The sequence below is a fragment of the Prionailurus bengalensis genome, chromosome B2 (genome assembly GCF_016509475.1).
Source record: "Prionailurus bengalensis isolate Pbe53 chromosome B2, Fcat_Pben_1.1_paternal_pri, whole genome shotgun sequence".
NCBI classification, from domain to species: Eukaryota; Metazoa; Chordata; class Mammalia; order Carnivora; family Felidae; genus Prionailurus; species Prionailurus bengalensis.
Genome location: NC_057349.1, coordinates 1,672,157 through 1,698,470, shown reverse-complemented (window position 1 = coordinate 1,698,470; position 26,314 = coordinate 1,672,157). Strand labels below are relative to the sequence as shown.

The following is a 26,314-nucleotide window of genomic DNA, read 5'->3' as shown; positions in this document are numbered from 1 at the left end:
ACTGGAAGTTTTTACCTTTTTTTAAAAAAAGGGTTTTTTTTAAAATATTTATTGGTTTTTGAGAGAGATAGAGAGCCTGTGAGGTGGAGGAGTAAAGAGGGAGCGAGACAGAATCTGAAGCAGGCTCCAGGCTCCGAGCTGTCAGCACAGAGCCCAACATGGGGCTCGGGCCCAGGAACTGTGACATCATGTCCTGAGCCTAAGTTGGCTGCTCAACTGACTGAGCCACCTAGGCACTGAAGAAGATTTTACCTCTTGACCACATTCATCAAATTCCCCCATTCTCCACCCCCCACTCCCTGCCTCGGGTGCCATAAGTCTGATCTCTTTCTGTTAGTGTCTTGGGTGCTTTACTTTTTATTCCACATATAAGTAACACCATACAGTATATGTCTTTCTCTGACTTATTTAATTTAACACAATGCCTGCAAGGTCCATCCATGTTATCACAAATGGCAGGATTTCCTTTTTTATGGCCGAATAATATTCCTGTGTGTGTACCACAGATATATATATATATATATATATATATATATATATATATATATATAATTTGAGGGGGGAGGGGCAGGAGAGAGAGAATCTTAAGCAGGCTCCATGCTCAGTGCAGAGCCTGACACCGGGCTCCGCCCCACGACCCCGGGATCATGACCTGAGCTGAAATCAAGAGTTGGAGGCTCAGCTTACTGAGCATATTTGTAAAAATACTATTGAGTCTATTTTGAAAATGACAGAAACTGATTCGTCTGGCAGAAATTCCCTTATCTGACTTACAGAGCTGGTAGAACAGGATGATAAGAAAGAAGGGATGGACTTCACTGAGGAAGAATCTAGAAAAGTATCAAACACAAAGATCTTCGAGTTCTGACGTGTGAGTGTGTGTGCATGTGTGTAAAATGCTGGTGGTGGCAGGACAAGAAATGTACTGAGCTCTCTGGTCACATAAAAGCACAGTTAGGAAAGTCTCCAGAATTACTGAATGATGTTTCTTTGCATTACACCAGGAAGAATCTGGATATTGGTTGGATTCACGATATTTATATTAAGGACGTGGGCTTTGTTTTTCCCATTTGCCCCATGAACACCATAGGAACTGTTTATTGAATATCTATTACAGTAGCTGGACTGTGTACGCACAGTGCTATTGGAATGCCCGTGTTTGTAGAGGTATTGGACAGTTTCTCAATGGAGGATCTTTTAAAGATCTAAACATTGTGTTCAAGACAAACAGCACACTCATGCCCTGTTATATGTAATTCAGGAAGCCTACAGGTAACAAGACTGTATTGCACATATGAAACTTACTAACAGTAGATCCTAAAAATCCTCACCACAAGAAAAAAACTGTAACTATGTGTGGCGAGGGATATAATAACTAGACTTCCTGCGATGATCATTTTGCAGTGCATACCAATATCAGATCATTATGTTGTGCACCTGAAACTAATATAGTTTTATAGGTCAATTATATATCAATTTAAAAAGAAATAAATGTGAAAGAATAGATTTAAACAATAGGTCTAAAGCGTCACCATTGTGCCACCATCATGGTAATGATTGATTACCATAGAAAATTTATCCATCTATTTTTTTAACATTTATTTATTTTTGAGACAGAGAGAGACAGAGCATGAACAGGAGAGGGGCAGCGAGAGAGGGAGACACAGAATCCGAGGCAGGCTCCAGGCTCTGAGCTGTCAGCACAGAGCCCGACGTGGGGCTCGAACTCACGGACCGTGAGATCATGACCTGAGCCGAAGTTGGACACTTAACCGGCTGAGCCACCCAGGCGCCCCTATCCATCTATTTTGAAACTGTGGGTAAAAGGGGGCACCTGGGTGGCTCAGTGGGTTCAGTGTCTGACTTCACCTCAGGTCACGATCTCACAGCTCTTGGTTCAAGCCCTGTGTTGGGCTCTGTGCTGACAGCTCAGAGCCTGGAGCTGCTTCGGATTCTGTGTCTCCCTCTCTCTCTGCCTCTCTCCCGCTCACACTCTGTCTCTCTCTTTCTTTCTCTCTCTCTCAAAAATAAGTAAATATTTTTTTAAAGTGATGGATAAAATTTTGGTGAGGAATGAAGTACTTGTTTGACCTCAAATATTTCTGTCCATTTTACAAACTAACTGAATGAAGGGAAACATTACATTCAGTTAACCCCACTAATAAATGAAAAACCCTTATGTGATACACTGAGAAAGAACGTCGTTCGTATTTTTGCCAAAGTGTGTAACCCGAACCCAATCATGAAGAAACACCAGATAAGCCCAAACTGAAGGGTCGACTCGACGACTGGCTTGAGTTCCTCACAACCGCCAGCGTCAGGAAAGGAAGGAAGGGTTGAGGAGCCATCCCAGATTGGAGGGCGCAGAGAACAAGAAAGCCACCTGCCGCGCATGATCCTGAACCGGGCGGGGAAAGTCGCTCGGAAGGACCTTTTTTTAATGATCGGTGGAATTCAAGTACAGCTGGGTGTTACGTCGTAGTACGCTATTAATGCTAACATTTCAGAATTTCAACTGTTAGAAACAAGACCTGACAATATGCAAGTTATTCTGAAATCAGAAAAAAATAGTAATTTGTGTGTTTCCATTTGGGGGGAAGAGAAAAAACAAATGTGCAAAACGATTGAAGTGGAGAAATCCGGGTTCGGTGGTGGTCGCTCCTGGCCCAGGAAGCCGCGTCTGTGTCTGCAAAGCCCCGACCCACCGACCACGGAGGTCGCGACCCGCGGGAGCGCTCCGCACGAGGGGCCCCGCGGGAAGTGGGAAGAAGGGAGTCACCGCTCCCGGCGCTGCCCGCGGACCGCAGGGGGGTCACCGGCCGTCCGGCCGCCGTCGCGGGTCGGGTCCCGGGTTCGCGCCGTCGCGGGTCCCGCCCGGGTTCGGGTTCGTGTAGGGGGCGCGACTCCGAGACGCGCGGAGGGCGAGACGGAGGGAGGGCGCCGGAGGGGGGCGGGGGGAGACCCGGGCGGCCGCACCTGCTTCGCGAACCCGAGCCAAGGGCGCGCGCCCTTCCCGCCTCGCCCACAATGCGGTGCGACAGTCACTGGGTTTGTGGGGATCCCGGGTCCTGTGGGGTCGGGGGGTCGGGGACCCACACTGTTTAAAAGCCGCAGCTGATTCTGAGAACCAGAGGGTGTGTCAGGCCGAGGCCTGGAGACGCCGCCGCGGACTGAGGCCGGGCTGGGGGGGCGGGGAAGTAGGCGGGCGGGGCGGGGGTGACAAAGGCGAGCGGAGGGTCGCGTGAGTGGGCGCGAGAGGCCGGGGGGGGGGGTGCGGGGGGAGAAGATCGGTTCCCGGTCCCGAAGGGAGCTGAGCGCGCGTTTTCCCCGGACGGTCGCGGCGTCGCACCGGAGCGGAGGCGCGCGGCGGAGTCGGCGGGGTCAGTCGCCCGGTGCGGTCGGCGGGTCCGCGCAGTCGGCGCGGTGGGTGCGCCCGGCGGGGTCCGCGGGGTCGGTGGGGTCGGCGCGGTCGGTGCGCCCGGCGGGGTCAGCGGGGTCGGCGCGGTCGGTGCGCCCGGCCGGGCGGGCGGGTCGGCCGGGTCTGATGCCTGCGCGGTGACGGCCCGAGAGGAGCTGCAGGTGGGAGCGGGGTCTGCCGGCGTCCGCACGTCGGGCAGCTGGAGGAAAGAGTGTTTCCTGGACGTTGAGTGTTGAGGTAGAAGCCGTGGCACGGTCCCTAAGGCAGTAACTGGTGCCAGGACGGCGGGCACCTTGTGTGAACAGGTGCAGGGTGTCGGCTGGGTCCAAGGGCCGACGGCTCGGGACTGTACGTGAGCGGTGACATCTGTCATGTAAGCAAGCCTCCGGAATCCAGGTGTCTGTCTCAGAATCTCACCCCCGCTTCTGCAGGGGCCCCGGCGTTGCCCGTGTCCGATTCTTGGGGGCACAGGGAGAGGGACCTGTCACGGCCCCCTCGTAATAGAAGCCCTTGTACGAGTTAAGGGCGACAAGCAGAGACTTAGGCTTAGTGGACAAGGTACCGACGTGAGGGCAGCAGGGGGAGGAGGAGGCGCGGGATTTCTTCCATGGAGGGAGGAGTGGCCTGCGAGCCAACAAGTCTCACCCGCTGCAGAAGCAGCCATACCGGAAGGAGATATTTTAATCACTATTCACTCATAGTATCGTTTTTAGCAATTTGATCCCAGACGAGAGAACTGGCCAAATTAGTTGGGACGCAGAGGACATTTCGGTGTTTGCCATAGGGCTAGAAGTCCTCCAAGTTTGGCTTTCTGAGACCCCCAAATAGTTTGATGGAACCCCTGGCATTTTGGTAGATCAGGTCTCCCCGCGCCCACTGGAGCTCATCCACAGAAAACTCAGGGGCTGTGGGATGGGACCCACAAAGTCACCTAAATTATTGTCCGGGGGATTGGACCTGGAATCTGGAAGTCTGCTCAACAGCACCCTAATTCCACATGCCCTCTCCAGGTCCTTTCTCACTAACACCCCACACTCCATGTGCTTAAATGCTAGAGAAAGCACTCAGATTAAAGAGAATGCATGGAATGACCACATTACCCCCCTCAAAAACAGCATCCTGGAACAAGTAATTGGCCCCAGGGAGCACCACCAATCAGCAGCCAGGCAGACTCCAGGCAGTCCCCCTCGGGAGTGCCCGCTGTAGATTTTGTCACTGGAGAAGGGAATCTGGAAATAAGGACATCCCAGCCTGGCGGAAAGTTAGACTTACAGACTGGAAACAAATTTAATTCCCTCCCAAAGACAAATGATCCAGCAGGAAATAAATCCACAGAGAGCAGCAGTTTTGAAACCATCCTGCATCGGAATTCTTGAAAAGGTGCCGTTAGGGACTGAATTGTGTGTCCCCCCTCCCCGTCTCCAAATCCATATGATGTCCTAACCGCACAGTGCAACTGTATCTGAAGATGAGTCTTTAGGGAGGTAATAAAGGTTCAGTGAGATAAGGGTGCCTCTCATAGGAAGAGGAAGAGACACAAGGCGTGTGCACACGAAGGAAAAGCCACACGATGGGACAGCAAATGGAGAGGGCCGCTGTCTGCTGCCTCCTGAAAAGGGCTCACCAGAGACCAGCCCTGCAGCACCTTGATCTTGGCCCCCAGAACTGTGAGAAAAGAAATTTCTGTTGCTCGAGTCTGTGGTATTCTGTTACGGTGACCCTAGCGACTAATGCAGGTGCCACCAGTGGGTCAGGAACTCCTAGGTGTTCCCTGGCCACACAGAGCAGAGGCGAAAGTTCAGAGGAAGTGGCTGCCCTTCACCCGCAGAAGCGGCCGACACCCCTGTGTTCTTGTCACCTTTGCATCTCTTTCCCATTGTGACAGAAAAGCCTTTCCTACTTCCTCACGTGAGGGCCTTCTTTTGATGTTAACGGAGGCCTCCAGGCAATGTTTTGTTTCAAGATTTAAAACAACGGTGAAAACGGGGTGAGTGAAGAAATGTAGGGAAGCAGATATTATGGAATATCGATTGAGAATGCGTTGATCCACGTTTATTTCTTTCATGTTTGGAAGGCCCCTATTGAGGTCCCTGGCCATCTCCCCCCCCCCCCAGTCGTCCAGCATCCTTCGGCTTGCTCACCCCGGAGGGCTTGGGGTCCTCAAGTGCTGCGGGTCTGTAGAGCAGCCAGAGGAGTAATGCTGCTCTCATTCTGCGTTTGGCCCAGAAAACAGAAAGAGCCAAAGAAAATGTAGGTAGGGCGATGCTGTTTCTTCTCCGTTGTTGTATTTCCCTCTCTTTAATAATAGTACATGGTGGGAACCACGGTGAACCGCTACCTCGTGTGCACGCTTTTGTTCGGGTTCAAGGGATGTTGTTAGGGTCCCGTCCCCCTGGGTGGTGTGGGGGCTCACAGCAAGAGATGAGGGAGAATTCAAGACAACCCATTAGGTTTTTCCCTCCATATGTGCAGGAACGGAACAAAAAGTTAGGAGTGCTAGATCAGCATTTCTTGAAGAATTAAAAAAAAAAAAAAAAAAAAAAGGCTGTAGCTTGGAGGTGCCGGGGATCGAACCCGGGGCCTCATACATGCAAAGCATGCGCTCTACCACTGAGCTACACCCCCCTCCGGGAAGCCTCGTTGCTAACGGTTATCTGGAGATAAGTTTTGTTTTCTGAGGCCCTTGATTCCTGCCTGTTGTGGTGGTTCAGTGTTAATGGGGCTCCCGCGGCTGCTTTGAGCAGGAGACCTTCAGGAACCAAAGAGAGGCACTGATTCTTCAGAGTGTAGAACTTGAGATGGAAAGGAAGACACTGGAAACGTGTCCGGTGATAGCCAAGAAGTGTCTCCTGTGGCTTCAACACGTGTTTACAGTTTCCTTCTCCCATTCCTGCCAAGGAAGTAATCAAGCCCCAGTTTTCAGCTCTTTCGCTTTCCTTCAGATATGTCTTACCCTGAGACACAAGGCTTTGGAAAGTCAGCATTTTCCGGCCTAAAATGGTTCATAATATTTCTTGTTTGCTCCATTGGAATATTAAGTATCAGATTTAATAGGGAAAAGGCATCACGACCCTAAAAGGAAACCCTAGAGTGATGCATTCAGCATTTCACTTAAAGGGTCGTTTCTCTTCAAACTTAGGAGGCCCTGCCAATTGTCCAAAATCTCTTTTTCAAAAGGCAGTCATTAGGCATGAAGGAAACAGCTTTGGGGATGGAGAGAAATGTTGGATTGTGAGAGTGAGACCAAAGGTAAAGAGACACAAGATTTAAGGGTCAAGGGAAAAATCATCTATTTATTTATAGGAAACATCATGCCATTATCAAACAGAAGAAGTGCAGAAAACAGGTTATAAAAATTCTTTTGGAGATGGAGGGAGGGGGGAGGATGGGAACATGAGGAACATGAGCTAGCTTTGCACACATTAAATTCGAGATACATGCAGCGCACTTGTGAGGATGCTACACGGCCAACTCAGGATCACCGGGGCTTCAAGCCTTGGGTTTGTGAGTCACTGGGAGACCCAAGAATGAAAAGCCAGATAAAGACCAAAGAGTGTGCTCATTAGCGTTCACTCCTGGACATTTCTTGAACCCTGGGACTTATCCTGGTTAAGACTGTGTTCTTTGAACTACATGAGAAGATGCTGAGAAAACCCATTTCCTGGTACCGGATTTCTAGTGGTTAAGTGTTTCGCATTCTGGTTTCCTCATATATGAGCTTTTGCCAATATTCCTAAAATGACAGTGAGTCCTTTCTGAAATTGGAGGAATAAGATTTGTCTGGCAGGCTAGTTCTCCCACTTGGCTCATGGAACTTTTATTTCCTTTATTTTCTTTTATTTCCAGTATGGTTGATAATGCAGTGTTAAATCAGTTTCGGGGGTACAATATAGGGATATGGCAGTTCTATGCATTACTCACTGCTCATCAGGACAGCGGTGCTCTTAATCCCCTTCACCTATTCTACCCGGCCCCCCACCCACCTCCCCTCTGGTGACCATCAAGTTCTTCTCTGTAGTTAAGAGTCTGTTTCTTGGTTTGTCTTCCCCCCCCCCCCACTTTGTTCATTTGTTTTGTTTTCTTATATTCCACACTTGCGTGAAATCATATGGTATTTGTCTCTCTCCAACTGACTTTGCCGTGCAATTCCTGGGTCGTAGGGTAGTTTTATTTTTGATTTTTTGAGGAGTCTCCATACTGTTTTCCGGAGTGGCCGCACCAGTTTGCTCTCCCACCAGCAGTGCGAGAGGGTTCCTCTTTCTCCACATCCTCGCCGCATCTGTTGTTGCCTGAGTTGTTAATGTTAGCCATTCTCATAGGGGTAAGGGGGTATCTCATTGTGGTTTTGATTTGCATTTCCCTGATGACGAGTGATGTTGAGCATTTTTTCATGTGTCGGTTGGCCATCTGGATGTCTTCCTTGGAGAAGTGTCTCTTCATGTCTTCTGCCCATTTTTTAATTGGATTATTTGGTTTTTCGGTGTTGCGTTGTATAAGTTCTTTATGCACACATATATCCACATAATAATGGATACTCTCGTTTTCTGGTTGCAGAATTGTCCTTGCACGTACACGAGCACACACCACACACATTCTACTACAACACTGCAGTGGTTCTTTCTCTGCAGATTCCCCCCTGCAATTGTTGTGTGGATTAAAAACATCACACACACACCCATCAAGACAGAAATGAGTTGTAAGGGTAATGGCATGTAACATATTGGAATTTCTTAGGTTGTAAAACTTTAAATGAAATATTCGCTATGTCGGTTAACGTTTCATCCAAGACCTCAGTGAATAGGAACCAAGAGAGTGTGACAAAAACGCGCCCCCGCCCTCCCCCACGTGCCTGGGCAAAAGCCAAGCTGCCGAAACCGGGGTCGAACCAGGGACCTTTAGATCTTCAGTCTAACGCTCTCCCAGCTGAGCTATTTCGGCTGCTGGAAGGCTTCTTCTTTGGTCATTCTCCAATTGGTAAAGTCTGCATCGTGGGGCCAGAGTACCCCCCCACACCCAACGTGTCCGCTCCCACTTTGCTCGCAGGCATCCGCTTCCCCGAGAGTTGGGGGCGGGGGGGGGGGGGAAGGGCTCCCAGAAACCCTGCGCGAGGAGAAGGCCTTCGGAGGTAGCGGGTGAGCTGGAGGAGGAGGGGCGGGTAGAAACGGGTCAGCAGGTGCTCCCTGCGTGGTCGCCTGGGGTTCCCCACGACGCGAACGCCGCTCGGGGATGCAGGGAATTCAACACGGAATTACCGAGTCTTCTCCGGTCCTTTCTCTGTCTTGCTCCTCAGGGGCCGAGCAGCAGGAACAGGGCTAGTGGGCACGTGGGGGTGGTGACTGGCTTCTTGCTCGGGGTTCAGGAAATCCGGACGAGCCGGTGTTTCCTCCCTGGCTTCCCGGAGCGGACACTGCGGGCGGCCGAGGGGAGACCCCAGGCGGGGACTCAGGTAGAGACGTTGGGCGGGGACCCAAGGGGAGACCTTGGGCAGACACCTTGGGGGGAGACCCAGGGAGAGACCCTGGGCGGAGACCCCGGGCGGAAACCCGGGGCAGAGACCCAGGGAGAGACCCCGGGCGCGTACCCAGGGCGCAGGCTGAGGCTGATGAGGCCCTCCCTTTCCCCACAGCCTGCAAGACGAGTTGTTCAAAGGAGACCGAGTACTGGATTGCGGGAGACAGACAGGTAGAGGTGAGAGCGTGGGTACGAACCCGCTCACTAGGAAAGGGCGGAGCCCCCCTGAGCCACACCTCTCACCGCAGAAATGCCCTCACCCTCCGGAAACATGAGCCACATTTCTGAGGAGTCTTCAAGGACAGAAAATCCACCGTGTCACACGCCGCCGTGCCCTAAACCTCTGGACCCCGTGCTGGAAGTGTAAGAGGAAGACAGGCCAGATAACGGCGCTTCTGCTCGAGGACCACTCTCCCCATCAGTCCCTCCCAAGGCCCCCGCCCCGCCAAAGGCCCAGGGCATTTTTCCTGCACGGAAAAACCACAGAGATCTCCGGATGGAACTCTCTCCTGTGTCCTCAACCTCTCTCCCCTTCGTTTCTTCTTTCCCCTTCTTCGAAAGTTTGTCAAGCCCTCTCCGCGTTAGGAAGAGATGAGCCACAGTCTCAGAAGGCATTTCAGTACTTACGAATTACAAATACTCGTACCTGGCATGTGTGAAGCACTTCTACAAAACGCTAAGAAAAAGACTAAAATCTCGAAAAGAAAGAGCAAATTCAGACGCACTTCACAAAAGAGGATCCCCATATAGCCAGTAGGCGATTTAAAAGGTGCTCAACGTCTTTTGCTAGCAGGGAGATTCAAATTTAAAAACAGTGAAATACTCCTCCTCACCAGCATCAGGTTCTGCTGAGGGTGCGAAGCAGCTACAAGTCTCAGGCATCTCTGACCAGGCTTTCCAGCCACCCGCACACCTGCGCTGGGATTTTATTTCTTATCTCTACACCCAAAGTGGGGCCCAAGGTCACAACCCTGAGATCAAGAGTCGTGTGCTTCACCAACTGAGCCAGCCAGGCGCCCCCAGAAATATTGGCTGGAACTAAATATGCATATGACCTGTGGCCCCGAGACCACACCTGTGCGTGTGCCCAAGAGAAATGCATGAGTATTTCCCTTGTGGAGGGGTGCAGAACTGCCACCCCGAAATCTGTCACATTGGCATCTTGATTACTTTGAACTAAAGGGACTTGAGAAACAGCTGGTGTGAGGACACTCTGATTCTCCTTGGTCCCTGAAAGCAGATGAGTGTCCCCTGTACCAAGAGGGCACAAAGCATCTCAGCACCAGAGACAGGGGATTTAGGGCAGAGAAAGTCAGATAAATGAACCTCGTTACTTCTCCACTGTTTACTACCCCAAGCCCAAACCCCTTTGTCTTGTCACTCCTTCGAGTTTCATGTTTCTATGGGGCTCTCATATATAAAGAATTAAATTTGTTTTTCCCTGTAATTTGTCTTACATTAATTTATGTTGTTAAGTGCTGTTGCGTTTGCTCATGAACGCTAAAACTACATTTTTCTGTCATTTTCTGTCAGTGCACGACTCACATGTCCCACACCTGTTTTAAATCACAGAACATTAGCATAAACCCAGTTATTTGAGAAACTGAGACAAAAACTTGAATTAAGAGTACAAATGTAGAATTTAGAAGCATTCCTAATTAGCTTAGAAGTCTTACGTTAATTACTGGACCAGCAAAGAATCCAGAAGGGGAAAAGGGACAATTTTTCACCTACACTAGAATGACAGGAACATGGACAGGAGTGCTTGTGGCCACATTAGACGTTCAGCCAACACCCGGCGCCCTCCAAATGTGCTCCAGCAGTGAAGGGAATCAATACCTTGTGGTGTTATCTCGTGATGTACAGTTTCCATCCGAAGGAACGCCTAGGGGGCAACGAAAACTTCCACAACCATCACTATGGATGAATCTAATTGTTTTAAAACTGGAGTGAAATACTCAAATGAGTACATATCATATGATTCTGTTTCTATTTCAGAACAGGAGAAAAACACATCTCTGGTGGTGGAGGTCAGAAAACAGAGCGGATCATGGTAAGAGGGGGAAGCTCCGGGAGCCTAAGAGTCTTGGGTCTTTGCCGGGGTGCTGGTTACTGTGGTGCTGGTTACCACGGTGCTGGTTACCGGGGGTGCTGGTTACCGGAGCGCTGGTTATCGGGGTGCTGGTTACCGGGGGTGCTGGTTACCGGGACGTCTGCATAGTCGCAGCCCATCAAGCTCGTTCATTAAGGTTTATGCATCTTACTTTATAATTAAGCCTCGATTTATGTAACAAGAGAAGAAGAAAGAAGGAAAGATGTCCTTGCGAACCTCCTTGCCTCCATTACCTCCTGTCTCCCCAGTGCTTTTCAACCTGCGGGCTCCGGGCTGCTGCCCTCTGTAAGCACTAGAAGCTCCCGCAACAACTCACAGAGCCAGAACCCGCACTCCTGTCAACAGTCTCCGCGGTTTTCAGAATTTCGGGAACAGTTTTCTCTGGAACCAGGAAATACAGTGAAGGAGTGAATTTCAATAAAACCCTACATGTCTGCATGGGTCCTCAAACCCCAGTCTCCACGTCCAGGCTTTTTTTTTTTTTTTTTTTTTTTTTTTTTGTCTTTAGCCAAGAGTTGGTAGGAGTGTAAAATTTGGATGTAAGGTTTGGGATGATAATCTCCCAAACTATTTTGGTTCTTTTACCAAACCTGGGATTGCTTCTCCCCAGCACAGAAAACATGACCTACTCAGGGTTTACCCGCAGCCCCACACGTCGCCCCAACCAGTCCCGGGCTCGGTCTGAACTGGGAGCACAGGGAAGGAAGAAAAGTACAAAGTGATGTGGACGGGAGTCAGCACAGAGACTGAAGAGGGCGGGTAGGGACGCGGGGATGCGCTGGACTGCAGGGAAGGCTTGGAGTGCACACCGCCGGGGCGGAGGGTTGAGGCAGGGAGGGGCCGGGCGCTGGGCAGGGCCGAAGGGGAGGAGCGCAGGGAAAAGCATCCTGGGAAGGAACAGCATCTGCGGGCAGGTGCAGCGGCTAGTGGACTCCCGCATCTCTCCGCAGCTTCCTGCCGGTGTGAGGCCGCAGAGGCGCGCCTTCTCTCTCAAGGGACGCGGGCTTGTCCCAGAGGGGATGTGGCCCATTTTGCCTCGGACCTTGGTGGCTTCGGAGCCTCACCTCTCCTTGGGCCTCTGGCCGGACAGGTTGCGCGCTCTGAGGCCGCGCGAGGCTGACGTGTGCTCGCAGTTCGGGAGCTGCGGGGAGTCCGGGAGTACGTGGACGCGGTGGGGGCAGGTCCTGCCCGCGCCCCTGGGATCGGCACAGCCAAGACGCTGCAAACGTGGTGCTTTGTAAGGTTTTGCCTGACATGCAAAAGGTAAGAATGTTCTCGTTTGCTGGCCCGCTTATTTCCAACTCTCAGAAGCGTATTGGAACCCGACTTTCTCCTGAAGTCCCGGGGCCCCAACAGGGCTGATGCTCGCGGCCGCCACCCCGTCCTTGGGCCAGCACGCGGGCAGTGCGGGTGAGTCAGCTGAAGGTTGGTGACCACCCCGTGTAGACAGGTAGGAAAAGGTGAGGGAATTTTCTGGAAGATCCCTGGTCTCTTGGCTTCTCTAGAGGGAGAAGGAGGCTGCCTTTCTGCTCTCTGGATGCTTGGAACCTCGACTGCTTTTCCCTTCGGTGACTGATTTTCTTTCTTTCTTTCTTTTTTAAAATTTTTTAACATTTATTTATTTTTGAGAGAGGGAGAGACAGAGCATGAACAGGGGAGGGTCAGAGAGAGAGGGAGACACAGAATCTGAAGCAGGCTCCAACCTGTCAGCACAGAGCCCGACGCGGGGCTCGAACTCACGGACCGCAAGATCATGACCTGAGCCGAAGTTGGATGCTTAACCGAATGAGCCACCCAGGCGCCCCAGGTGACTGATTTTCTAAGACGGGATGGCGTGTCCTCCTGTGGGCTTCTGTTGAGGCGCCTTGACATCAGAATCCGGAACTCTGGAAAGTTCCAGAGACAGAGGGTGGCCCTGGAGACTCAGGAGATTGAGGCCGAAAAAGATGTATGGTGTTGCGGTGGGGAGAAGAGCTCCTAACTTCTGGGGGAACAAAGAACTGAGCGTCCCCTGACTGGTCCTGGCCCCAGGACCTCGGTGTCTGCCTTTTCAGACGGAAACGCCCCGGGGCGCCCCGATTTCAGCACAGGGGACCACTGTCGTGTCCACACTTATCATCCTTTGCAGTTTAACGGCTTTTCTGTCACTAAGCCCCAGACTGTGAGAGTCTCTGACAGAAGCGGTGGCCACCTGCACATCAGCCATCAACCGCTGGCCGTGAACCTAGGAAGGTTTGCGTGCAAGTTTCCAAGCCGTGTAGACTTGGCTTGAATAAGTCATCCGGGTTGGGGAGGAGGTAGGACTGTAAACCCACAGGACAGCGTGAGTGCTTAACTCTGATCCAGACCCACATGGCTCTTCCCTTGGGCCTCACAGACCCCATGCCGAGTGCTTCCAGGTCCCACAACCAGACGCCGTGCAGTTGGAAGGACTGCTGTTGTTAGACGAGGTTATTTAGGCCCTAAGAAGCCTGGAGGCCAGCCTGGAGGAGGACATGGCTAGCCGTGGGGAGGGTCAGAGGCCTGTCCGGCCTCACTCCAGAGAAGCCCCATCACAGGTGGCAGAGCCAGGACAGAAAGGCCCTGGTCAAATAAGGAAGGGAGCCCCCAAACCCTACTTCTAAGAATCCCCGCCCCAACTAGTGGGTTCTCCACCCCCTTGTTAACAACTGTCAGTAACAGAAACCCCGACCCCTTGGGCTCACACGCTCTCACATCTCAAGACTGTACTCACCTCAATAAACGTTCCTGCTCGTGCCCCTCATCTACTGTGGTGTCTCCCCTTGAATGCGACATCTTTTCCATGGCTGGGTCAGGGCTCAGGGCCTGGGGTCTCCCAGGCTCACCTGACAACACTACCCTCTGGCTCCTGTAGCGCATTGATGGGGCCCGGGTGCTGGTGATCGCTGAGAGTGCTTGCAGATTGGGTAATAACAGAATCAACAACAAATAACCTCAGTGAATGAGCTCGGCCACCTCCCTGCTTCCCAAAGGGGTTAAAAATGAGCGGCGGCCGCAAGTCGAGTTTCACGGAGATATTTGGAGCAGCGGAAGAGGTTAGAAGTACGGGTGGAACAAAACTGGAGGTGCTGGGGATTGAACCCAGGACCTCGTGCATGCTAAGCACGCGCTCTACCACTGAGCTACACCCCCTTGCTCCTGCTTAGGCCCTGAAGCCCTTTCATGACCCCACTGTAACTGCAGTTGCCTGAGTCTCAGGGTTAATCATCCAAGCCTTTGTGTTTAGTTCCGTCCTTTCTATACTCCATACACTACATCCCCTCTGAGGGGTTGGCTGCCCCGGAAAAAAGGCGTTTCAGTTCCTTGTTCACGGTCAGCTCATGAGCAGCCCTTCCCAGAGTCCACTCCCCCTGGGATCCCACTGCCCGCAGGCTCTTCCAGTCCACCACCTGGGTGCATCCTGGGACACGACGTTCTCTTGCGGGGTTTCCCAGTATTACTTTCGGTGGCCTTTGACTCTTGGATACATCAATGCCTTATACAGTAAAAAAAAAAAAAAAAAAAAAAAAAAAAAAAATTAAACTCTCTCAAGTGTGTGTTCGAAGACTCTAAAGCTGAATACAAACAGAAACAAATTGAACATAGCATAACCACATAGAGGAAGAACAGATCCAAGTAAATGTTTTACACAGTATTTTGTTTTAATTGTAAAGACAGAAAAAGCGAATCTTAACTGTTCTGTAGCAGGGTTATCATTATTATTTTTTGTAGTGTGTAAGAGTATAGCAATTGTGATATTTTTGTGTGAATTTTATTTATTTTTATTTGTGTGTGTGAATTTGTGTGATTGGAAAAGTGAATACATATTTGGTGTTGGAAATCAAGGCTCTCTCGTTAGAGAAGGAAGAAAGGAAGGCATAGTCCTGTTGACTCTGGACAGGAATTAGAGCCATCAGTATGAAACTGTATATAAATCTGTCATTTCCCCCCAGATCTGTCTGCTAACAGGGCCTAGAAGACATGATACTTCTGTAACAAAAAGCAATGCTAGCCCACTATCTTGCTTTTTAAATACCATTCCCCACTCAAAGGAACCAGATACTTTTAGAAATCACTGACTCTAGGACTGGACCAGGGAAAGTACAAGATGAACCTGAGATATCTTTCTGTGCTATAATGTAGGTGCTTAAAAATGAAGGGGGCAGTTCAAAAGGATCCAGAGGCCAACTTGAAGGGCCTCTCACTGGTCAAATCAGAGACACTTCCAGCATGAATAATGACAAGTGATTATAATTCTTGGATGCTTAAATCAATATGGAAGAAGGGAAAGTTTTCCTTACAGTGGGGTGTGAGCTAATAATAGAAGTAATAACAAAATCACCACTTTGCCACCATCAGAACAATAATAGAGTCAGGCAAAATTCATAAGTCAGTTAAAAGCATAGGTAAATTTTTGATGATGATCAGAATATTTATATAGTCTCAGAGTATTTCCTTACAGGTTTATTAATTATAAGGGGGGGCGGGGAATGATCATCTTAAGGGGAAGAAACCTGGTAAACACAACCTTAACAAAGTGATCAAAGCAAACATGACTAATGAGCCTGGTGTGATGCAGGGAGACATCATTCCTGTGACATTCCCCCCAAATATTCACAACCCAAATCTAGTCTAATCACAACATTAACTGGGGAACATGTTGATCTCATGAAAAACAAGAAGTGTGAGAAACCATTCCAGATTTTAAAAAGACTAAAGGGTAAATTCATACATGATGCTGTAATGGACCCAATTTGGGGACAGAAATTTCTATAAAGGAATTTATTAGCAAAATTAAAGCTAATAAGACTGCATATTAGACAATACTATTTAACCAGTGTTAAATTTCCTGACTTCAAAATTTGTGCTGTGGTAAGGAAATGTCCTTGCTCTGAAGAAATACATGCTGAAGTGTACAATAAAAGGATTATGACGGAGGTTTACGATAAAAGGATTGTGGATAAAAAGACACAGTATCCAAAAATGGTTTTGAAATAGTTTAGAAAAGAATAATCTTTCTCCCTTTGTCTCTCAATAGGATGGATAGATGATAGATAGATAGTTAGATAGATAGATAGATAGATACATGATAGGTAGGTAGAAAGATAGATAGATACATGATAGGTAGGTAGAAAGATAGATAGATAGATAGATAGATAGATAGATAGATAGATAGGGATTTATTGGTTGTTGAGGGACAGGCAACACGGTGCTCTGAAATAATCCCAACATTTGGACAGTACGTGCTTCTCAGGTGGTTCCCATCGTATTGAAAAGACTGCTAAGCAGAGACAAAGTTGTGAATTTGCCAACTTAGAATGTTAGAATTTAGCAGGTGTTTTGCTCTGTTTCGCTTTCACACTTCTTGCTTGTGACTTACTCATCTAAGGACATCTGAAAGGGATGAATTTCTTTCTCCAGAGCTGGGAATCGAGCAGGGCCTGCCTGGCTGGGAAGAGAGAGTGAGGCTGTGAGACCCAACACTCCTCCCTCTATTATTCAGCGGCAGTGATGGGAGCGGGTAGTTTGGGGTTGAAACCATAACAGCCCTTTGGTGGGGCCATCAGTGGACTAGAAACTTTGAGCAGTGCCTGGGAAACGCAGAGAAGTTTGGACAAGAAGCAGTAGAAGAAATGGCTGCTCTTTCGCAGCAGCGAGAATGCCTTAGACACCTGCCAACTATGTGTTCTTGTTTTGGCTAATGATTTTGACACAAACAAAAAGTTTTTTTCTGCCACCTCTTCATAGTAGCATGGTGGGTGTTAACTGACATTTCTGGGTATACTTTTATGTAGAGATTTTACTTTATTATTTTTTATTTTATTTATTTTGAGAGAAACAGAGCGAGTGGGGGAGGGGCAGAGAGAGAGAGGGAGAGGGAGAAAACCCCAAGCAGGCTCCGTGCTGTCTGATGCGGGGCCTGAACCCATGAACCGTGAGATCATGACCTGAGCCCAAGCCAAAAGTCGAGCATTTAACCAACTAGGCCACCCAGGTGTCCATAAGCAGGGATTTTAAAAGAAGGGACTGAGTGGAGGGAAGGAAATCGGACGGTTTGAGCCAGCAGTCGGGCCCATGCAGGCTACTGAGTCATTTAAAGCAGATTTTTTTTTTTTTTTTAATGTTTGGCAGGACTCTGGCCTCTTTGTGCTGTCCTGTGGCGGCAGCGGCCACCCACTTAGCACCTGCGTCAAACTTCGGGTGATGGAGACAGAACAGAAGTGGAGGAGTGGGAGAGAAGACTTGTGGTTCCTCCTAAAAACTTCACACAAACAAAGGAACTACTTTGCCTCAGGCCTCTGGTTTTCTTCTCCTTTTTCCGTTTGCCCTGCTCTCAACAGTGGTGGGAATAGGGGCGAACTGACAACGTTGTTACTATGGGGGCAGGCTTCTTGGGTCGAGCGGAGGGGTCGTAGGCGGAACACCAGGTCCCAGCGAGCCCAGGCGTCATCCCCGCGGAGGGAAGCAAAGTCTTTGCCGGTGTGAGGACAGAAGGGTCTTGAAACGCGGAACTTGCCCGGGATTGTGCGGTAGGCCCAGCCGATCACAGGGGTCCTTACAGGAGGGAGGCGGAGGGGGGAGGCCAGCGGGACCTGGGGGCAGGGGTGGGGAGATGCGGCCGCAGGGTGAGCCGCGGGGCCGCTGCCACAGCCGGATGCGCCCCCCCACACACACACCCCTGCCCCGGGCCGCACACCTGTGCGTTCAGCCTGTGCGTGCGCAGTGACGCGTTACACCTGCCGGAGGGAACCGACTGCGCGCCTCTTCTGCCCGCAGCCTCTGGTGGCTTTGAGGCTCGTGGGGTCTAAACAGAGTAAAAATCAACGTCTTGGGTCACGTGTTGGTTTTCTGGTGAGCATTCTGCCAGGGAGTAAAGAAGCAGAAGGTAGGCTAGTGCAACCTGCACCTCCTAAGGATGGGGGGGGGGGGGCGGCTGGAGGTGCCGGGGGTCGAACCCGGGGCCTCGTGCATGCGAAACACGCGCTCTCCCACTGAGCTACACCCCCCGGCCGCCGCAGGCCCCCGCACCTGTCTGCATGGGGTGGAGGAGCCGCGGGTGTGGGGGGACGGGGGCGAGGGGGCTGGGGGCGGAGGGACTAGCCTTTTAGCAAACAGAGCTCGAAAGGGGGCACAGAATATTGGAAGCGCTTGTCAGAAAACTGGCCGGCTCTTCCCTGGCTTGAACACGTCTTGCTGTTTGCTGTCCGCTCCACGGGAAGGGCAGGGCAGGGCATGATTTTCTTGGGGAAACCCGGGTGGGAATCCATACCACAGGCCTCTCGGAGTTTCAGAGTCGGATTTATCACAGCCTGAGGGCAACTGAGCAGGCCGGAGGCGTCCAGGGTACTAACGCTTCGGTGGCCGCACAGGGATAGGGACCTACTGGGTTTACAGAGCGAGACCCAGATGGAGACGCGCGAAGGGACCCGTCTTTCAACCCAGAGATTTGTGGTCCTTGATCTTCCGGAGAATGGGGGGTGCGGCGTGGAGAGGAAGGGGTGGGTGTGGTTCGGGGCACGTGGAAGGTAAGGGATCCGTCTCTAAGGTCGGCCGGGGGGTGCAGCACGGCGAACCCCGCCCAGTGCCCAGACCTGACTGTGGGGGTGGGTGGGCGTGAGCAGAACAAGTATAATGGCAGAACGAGAGCTGAGTGTCCTGGGAGATGTGGACTCAGGACCTCGTTTACTGATGGTTCTGGGGGCGGGATTCTGAGGGGGAGACTTCTTCCCAGACTGACCCTGAACCCTACAATTCACACTGGTTAGCCCTGCGACTTTGAAACTTCCATGGGAGACCCAGAAAGACTCATTTCCTGGCACCAGGCTCCTAGTTGGTATTCTCTCTTCTTCGTTTTAGATCTTTTTAAGTGAGTGTGTCACTGAGCCTCTTGAAATTGAAAGGACATTATTGGTTTGGCAGAATTTCTCTCTTGGCTGGCTCATGGGGCTGCTAGAATAGACAGAAGGAAACACAAGTGGCAGGTTGCACTGGACTCGAGTGCTTGAGAAGTGCCCCCCACCGAACTCTGCAAGCTCTGGAACGTGGTTGTATGTGCGTGTGTGTGTGTGTGTGTGTGTGTGTGTGTGTGTAAGAGGATGGCTGGAATATTATCTAGGCTGTTCGATGCTGTGGAAACACAATTGTGAAAACTCCCAGGATCATCCAGTAATTATCCCTTAAATCGCTCCTGGAGAAATCTACATATCAGCAGGAGTACTACAAGTGATTCACAAAGAGGTTGGGGTTCTTTTTTCTGTTTGCCCCAAGGTACCCTGAACAGCAGAATTGTTAATCAATGTTCTTTGACAACATTCAGACTCTCCATCCACCGCATGATTGAAAATATCTATTCCCGGGGAGGTAGTAGGATGAGTTTCAAACATGATTCTTCTAGTGAAATAACCATTTATCTCATAAAGTAGAACTCAGACCCTGAAGACACATGAAGCCTATTTCCAGTGCATCTAGGACAGGTGGAAACATTGTAACTGGTTGGGTGCCATTTTTAAAAAGGTGGCAGGCCAGCAGGAGTGGGATTTTTATGTGGGGAGCTTTTGTGCTCCAGAATTCCAATCCACACTTAGGATCCCTGTGTGTTTACAATGTCTCACCTTGGTAACATGGACAAGGAAGATTAGTTATACTGCTCTAATAAGTCTCCTACCTTGACTGAATGCGAAGAAACTTTCTACACTAGGCAGTAAATGATTAACTCATCCTTTTTCTCCAATTAAATGTGCCTGTGAAAAAAATAAAGCACTGCCTTTTCAGTTAGAGTGTCTACATGGCCTAAGGGATCATGTCTGCTCCCACATTCCTGTGCAGCCCATGGTCCTACCCAACTGCTGCCTCCTGCACATTCACAGATGGTCCCACACATGGCCACGTCGCCTTTCCTCTAAGAGTTTCTGAATCTGTAATTTCTCCCTGAGAAAGCTAAACAAAAGATAAGTTTGTTGAGATAGAACACCCAAATAAAACAAGGTTGAAGTTCCAAAATTCATCTACAGTGTACTTTAAAATGAGTCAGTCTTATTCTGAGTCAAAGTTAGACACAACTTGCTCTCAAAGAAGTACCTCAGACAGCTCAGGCAGCACGTTATTTGTTTTTATTGTTTTATTTTTATAATGTTTTATTATTTTATTTATTTTTATAATTTAAAAATTTTCCATCCAATATTTTCTAAAGCGTTCTCATACTAAGCTCTTGACCTTTTCACTATATTCTCTTCTCCTTTAAATCACAGAGGTGGGTTTCCGTGGAGAAGTCTATGGTTGCATTATTTTCCCTTTTCCTTTTTTCCCCCCCTTCCCCCCGCCCCCACATTTGGGCTGAGCCCTAACATAATACAGAAAGGCAGTCGTGATAATTCAAGATATTCTTTCTCATGTTTTGTCTTGTTTCTTTTTGTGACTCCATGAATTCCTATAGTCTCCTGACATGGTGGGTACAAGTGGCAGAAAGACACTGTAAAATTGTACCTTGAAAACAAGAGGAGGGAAAACATGACAGCAGAACAGAAAGAGAATGATCGTTCGCTTCAAGAAAGTCTGGCTCCTGAGCACTACTTCGGAATCTTTTATGGAGACGTAAATCCCAAAGCCAAGACATCTTAACTTGAGAAAGAATTGTCCTTGGAACTTATTTCTCCTTTGAAAATTCCCTAATCGCAAAAATTAAAGTAATGAAACAGAAAAAGAAAAAATTTCCTCGTCACTTCACAGGGAAACTTTTGACATTATGTTTGTTCGGGGAACCAGGATTCCCAATACCTGAGCAGTCCCTCAGCCGGCACTTCCATTGTGGTAGCTAAGGGTTAGGATCTTCAAAATCTATCACAGGGCTTAGTACACGAAAGGGGACTTTGGTATTAGCCAAATTATTGATTTTGGTATTAATACCAAAGCACTTAAAGATTTGATGAGGACGAGGCAGCGCTGAGTATGGAAATGATTACAAGATACTATGCTATTTTAAATGTTGCTGAGCACAAAGACAGACACAAAGTTCCCAGTACATATTGGAAGTTAGCACAGTGTTGATTGCAAAACTTGCGAATGTTTATTAAAAGGAATTCAGTTATGTATGTTGATTCAGAAAATATTAATATTATATTACCATGGGAGAGAACAAGGTCCATTATCAGGCCGCACAAATGGTTCGACAATAGAAGTACATTTTTGCAACTGTATCTCCTACATTGGAATGGGAAATTGGGAAAAGATTAGAATACAGGCATGCACTTAAAATGTATACCCTCCTGAGCCACGTCCCAGCACCCAACCCGGCGCTTCCCAAAGCTTCCCAAATCACCCAACCCGGCGATTCCCAAAGGAATCGGGTTGGGGATCCAGGTCGTGGTTGAGCGGGTCTGCGCGGGGGCGGACGTTCTGCGTTTCTCATCAGCTCGCAGGGGCCACCACGGTGGGTGCGAGGACCGCACTGATGGGGGCGCACCTGCCTCTGGCCGGGTCGCTAGGGGTGCAGACGGAACTCGGCTGGCACCCGTGTTGGGGCGCGGGGACCCTGCGCGGACGCCTGCGGGCGGCGCTGCACCCGCGCCGAGGGCTGTGGGCGCGGCCACTGCGGCCGGAAGCAGGGGAGCTAGGAAGACCGTGTGAGAGCCCGCGTCCTTCCCCCAGTCGGCTTCTCCGTCCTCGCCTCTCCTTTCCCGCGCGGTTAATACAGCTGCAAAATGGAGGCGGGACCCCCGCGCCCACCGTATCGGTGAGGAGGGACCCGGAGCAAAAGTGGAGGTGCCGGGGATTGAACCCGGGGCCTCGTGCATGCTAAGCACGCGCTCTACCACTGAGCTACACCCCCGCAGGAAAGGTGTTCTCCCGGGAGGCTATTCAAGGGCAGCGCAGGCGCCGGCGACGGGCTACCGGAAGCTGCCTGGGCCGGGTCCGCGGCGCCTGATGCGGCGGCTCGGCAACCTCGCGGCCGGGTCGGAGGCTCGCTCCGCGGAGAGACGAGCGAAGCGCGCTGCGGGCCAGAGCCCGTGGGAGCCCCGGATCCGCCCCGCGAGGCCGCGGCGAAGGCGTTCTCTCGGGCCTCCGCGCTCTCGTTTTCCCGCTCTCCCGGCTGCCGGAAGTCGTGCGCAGGGAGGCGACCGAGGAGGACAGGTGCAAAAGGCGGGGGGCGCGCAGACGCCGCCCCGGGGCCGGTCCTCCCGGGAGACCGCGCGGGCGGTGCACCTGCCGCCCTCCCCCGCCTCACCACCACCCCGGGCCCGGGCGGCAGGCGCCGCGCCCCTCCCTCCAGCCCCAGGAGTGCACCTGCGAGGCTGACGGTGCGGACGTGGCTCTTTGGGTAGAGACGGTGTGGTTCTCCAGCCTCTCCGATTAGAGGCTAGAAGGACGCTGGCAACAGTGAAAAGGCCACCCAAGTCTCGGCTCAAGACGTTAGAAGACGAACAGCGTGATAAACCAGAAGACTCGGAATAAACTGAAAGAAGGGAGCGCTGAGAAAGACGAATGCAGAAAATAACGAGTTTTAAAAAGTGGAACTAATAAAGAACCTAGATAGTTGAAGAGGCAACAGAAGAGTCAACCTTCCAGCTCACCTAATTAGGAAAAGAGAAAATCAGGACCGCAGCCAAGTCCCCACCGTAACAAGAGGGTTTTTAAAGGCGTGAGAAGCATCGTAGCACAGTTCAGCGAATGATTTAAAAACTTAGATGAAGTGGATTTTGTAAATATCATATCCAAGTCAATCTTTGTACAGACGGGAGGCAAGCAGGCTATTACTCTAGAAAAACAGAGAAAGTAGTTGAACAGGCACGCCCCCAAAAGGGCTTCAGGCGAAAATACATTCACAAGCGAATTCTACCAAACTGTTAAAAATATCAGAAAGTCATGATGCTACTTAGATTATTCAAAGCATAGAAAAAGAAGAAAAACTTCCTATTCGGTGCATAAAGTGAGTAGACTATTAACCACGTTTTTCAGTTTGCACCAAAGATTAAAACTATAAGCCTATTTCACATAATGCAGGATGTCCAACTGGGGGCTATTCCAGAAATGCACAGAGCACTCATTATTAAGAAAGACACCGGCAAAGATTCCCTTCTCCACACAAGTCTATGCAGGGCCCCCTGTGCTCCTTTTCAACTAGGCTTTGGCTTTGGGTCTTTGATTTTCATCTCTGTGTTGTCCAGTTTCTGTGAGAGTCCTTAGTTGGGTTAGCTAGGTGTCCCCCATCCTCCGTATCCGATCACCTTCCATGTCTAATTGGGCCCCTTATCCTCCGCCATCCCCCAGGTGACATAGGGTCACCGTGCCCCACTTCCAGCAAGAATCCTGTTAGGGCCATTCATTCTTAATCCCTCCTTACCCCTGATGTTTCCTCTTGGGAACTTCCTAACCACTGATGAACCCCCACCCCACTCTTGGCTATAAATTCCCACTTGCCAAACACTGTATTTGGAATTGATAGTTCTATACTGAGGCCTCTTCCCCCCTGTTACAATATTCCTGAATAAAGTCTGTTTTTCCTGCTATTATAGCTACTAATCAGCTCTGGCTTATCTTTAACAACATTAATACAGACCATCATGTTGATAGAGAAAAGGAGGGAAAAAACATACATGATTATCTCTATAGGTTCAGAAAAAAGCATTTGACAAAAGACAACGTATGTTTAATAATTTACTGGAGGATTTAGTGTCCTCCAAAAGTTCGTGTCCATTTGGAACCTGAAAATGTGACCTTATTTAGAAATAGCGTCTTTGTAGATGCATTTAGTTAGGAGGAGATCATATTGAAATATGATGAGCCCTAAATCCGGTGACTCATGTCCTTCTAGGAAGAGGAAAACATGTCAGAGACAGAGACACACAGAGAAAAGGAGGCCGTGCCACGATGCAGGCAGAGATTGGAAGTGGAGGGGTACCGGGAGCTGCCGGAAAGGAAGATGAGGCAAAGAAGGAGGCTCAGAGGGAGCATAACCCAGCTGACACTTGATTTTGTACTTCCAGCCTAGATAACTGTGAGAGAATAAATTCCTGTTGTTTTAAGCTACCAAGTTTGTGGTAATTTGTTACAGCAGCCCTAATAGACTAATACAAATAGGGTGCCTGGGTGGCTCAGTTGGTTAAGTGTCTGACTTTGGCTCAGGTCACGATCTCTCAGCGAGTGGGTTCAAGTCCCGTGTCAGGCTCTGTACTGACAGCTCAGAGCCTGGAGCCTGCTTTAGATTCTGTGCCTCTGTCTCCCTATCAGCCCCTCCCCAACTCATGCTCTGGCTCTCTCTCTCTCTCAAAAATAAATAAGCTTTAAGAAAAAAACTAATACAAATATACTAAAAGCACTCAGTAAGAGAAGAATTGACAGACACTTCTCAGCATAATATTTCTTGTCCCATTTTTTGGTGTCACAATCCTCCTGTATTCTAAAGCGCCCCTCCCATTCCGCTTTACTTTGATTCTCTTGGCTGTAGGGGACTCTGGAGTTATGAGAAATGAAGTCGTGATATGGAACAAGTAAGACTTTGATAATATGGAGGACAGAAATCCGGGGCCTGTTTCTCTGGGCATTTACTGAAAATCAGGAATGAGAGTAGAGGGTGAAATAGTTTGAGAAAGAGCAAATCATTGATTCTATATAGTTTACTTGGTTCTATGCAGCTGTTTTAACCAAAAAGTCAAAAAAAAAATCACAGATGACAAGAGTTCTGTTGCCTTTCAATTTTCCTGTAAACCAGTACGAGCAGATTCTGATTTAAATCCCAGCTGGTCCTCTAGGCTTGTGGCCTGAGGCATGGTTCAAAGGAGGCAAGGAATGGCCTTGCTGCACAAGGTTCAGTTGGTGGGGCAGAAGACTCTTGGTCTCGGGGTGGTGAGCTTGAGTCCCACGTTAGGGGAAAGCTAATTGTTGGTCTCCCGCTGGTGCATTTGCTGGTCTCCTCAGTTGTCCTCTGGGCTGCAGCCCCCGGGCTCCATGGCGAGGATGGTGTACTTGGTGGCTGTCCCAGGGGAAAGCTTAGAACTAAACACAGTTCAGAGGAGAGGGGGAAGGACGCACTGAGAGAAAAAACCTTCCTCTGATTCACCAGTGTCTGTAAGCTACGAAAACGTGGATCGTATGAGCAAGAATATACAAAAGTGGAAGTTCTGACATAGAATCCTATTAGGACCCATGCCAAGGGGGCTGTCGACGGTGCTGACGGCCAAAGCTTTTCAGAGGCGAAAGGTCTAGTGAGGTCAGGCATGAGTGTATTTACAAGCTGGTGAAGGAGACTGAGGTGACCAGAATTATCTAATAGGAGTCTACTAAGGAGCCTCACTGATCTCTTTGCCAGACAGAGAAAGGGGGATATGTCCTGACCGCCGTGTGCTGATAGCCCCCGTGCACAACTGTGATTCATATCCTTAAAGGTTCAAGGTGTACTTTGTGCTGGATGTGCTGTAACTTTTTCAACCTGGGTAAAAGAAGCTACCTACCCCTTTGCCCAACATCCACTCAGATGACTGGACTAATGTTCTAACCTGCTAAAGGTTTAAGAGTTCACATCTATCCTGACAGTACATGTGACTTCAGACTGTGATTTTGAAATACTATGATATGGAAACATATGTTTTTTTTTTTAGGTTGATGTATGCTTTGCACACACTGTTATGTTAGTTTCAGGTGCACAACAAATAATTCGACAACTCTGTACATTATGCTATGCTCACCACTATAGAAACACAGAGATTTTTAACTGTCTTGGGAAACTTAATTAAAAATTGGAAAATGTTAATGATTTATTAGAGGAAAATGCACATCTGAAAAAAAGCTCAATTATGATTGTTGAAGCATATTGGGGAGTTAGACTTTTGAAGCTAGAGGAAATGCCCTAGAAAACTACTATCCAGGGGCCCCTGGGTGGCTCAGTCGGGTAAGCTTCCAACTTCGGCTCAGGTCATGATCTCACGGTTTGTGAATTCAAGTCCCGCGTCGGGCTCTGTGCTGACAGCTCAGAGCCTGGAGCCTGTTTCAGATTCTGTGTCTCCTTCTCTCTCTGACCCTCCCCCGTTCATGCTCTGTCTCTCTCTGTCTCAAAAATAAACGTTAAAAAAAAAGAAAACTACTATCCACATTGTAAAAACGGTTTCTTGATGTGATTTTGAGAATCCAGAAGGACATAATCAAAAACCACAATCTACCATTAAAGAAAGCTATTGCCATCTGAGAACTCTCATGCACAGCAAAGGACTCTGATGTTCCCAAGATGGCCATTTGGTGGTGCCCACGCCATTCTCCAGAACATGGATGTGCACATTACCTGA

At 49.6% G+C, this 26,314-nt stretch overlaps 5 non-coding genes across 5 annotated transcripts; all 5 read right to left on the bottom strand.

Moving 5' to 3' along the window:
* Nucleotides 1–5,971: 5,971 nt before the first annotated feature.
* Nucleotides 5,972–6,043, bottom strand: TRNAA-UGC. Its single transcript has one exon. It is a non-coding gene; the product is annotated as a tRNA-Ala (tRNA).
* A 2,241-nt stretch (nucleotides 6,044–8,284) lies between these two features.
* On the bottom strand, nucleotides 8,285–8,356 carry TRNAF-GAA. Its single transcript has one exon. It is a non-coding gene; the product is annotated as a tRNA-Phe (tRNA).
* Nucleotides 8,357–14,123: 5,767 nt separating this feature from the next.
* On the bottom strand, nucleotides 14,124–14,195 carry TRNAA-AGC. The gene has a single exon. It is a non-coding gene; the product is annotated as a tRNA-Ala (tRNA).
* A 3,782-nt stretch (nucleotides 14,196–17,977) lies between these two features.
* TRNAA-CGC lies at nucleotides 17,978–18,049 on the bottom strand. Its single transcript has one exon. It is a non-coding gene; the product is annotated as a tRNA-Ala (tRNA).
* A 3,746-nt stretch (nucleotides 18,050–21,795) lies between these two features.
* TRNAA-AGC lies at nucleotides 21,796–21,867 on the bottom strand. The gene has a single exon. It is a non-coding gene; the product is annotated as a tRNA-Ala (tRNA).
* Nucleotides 21,868–26,314: the final 4,447 nt, after the last annotated feature.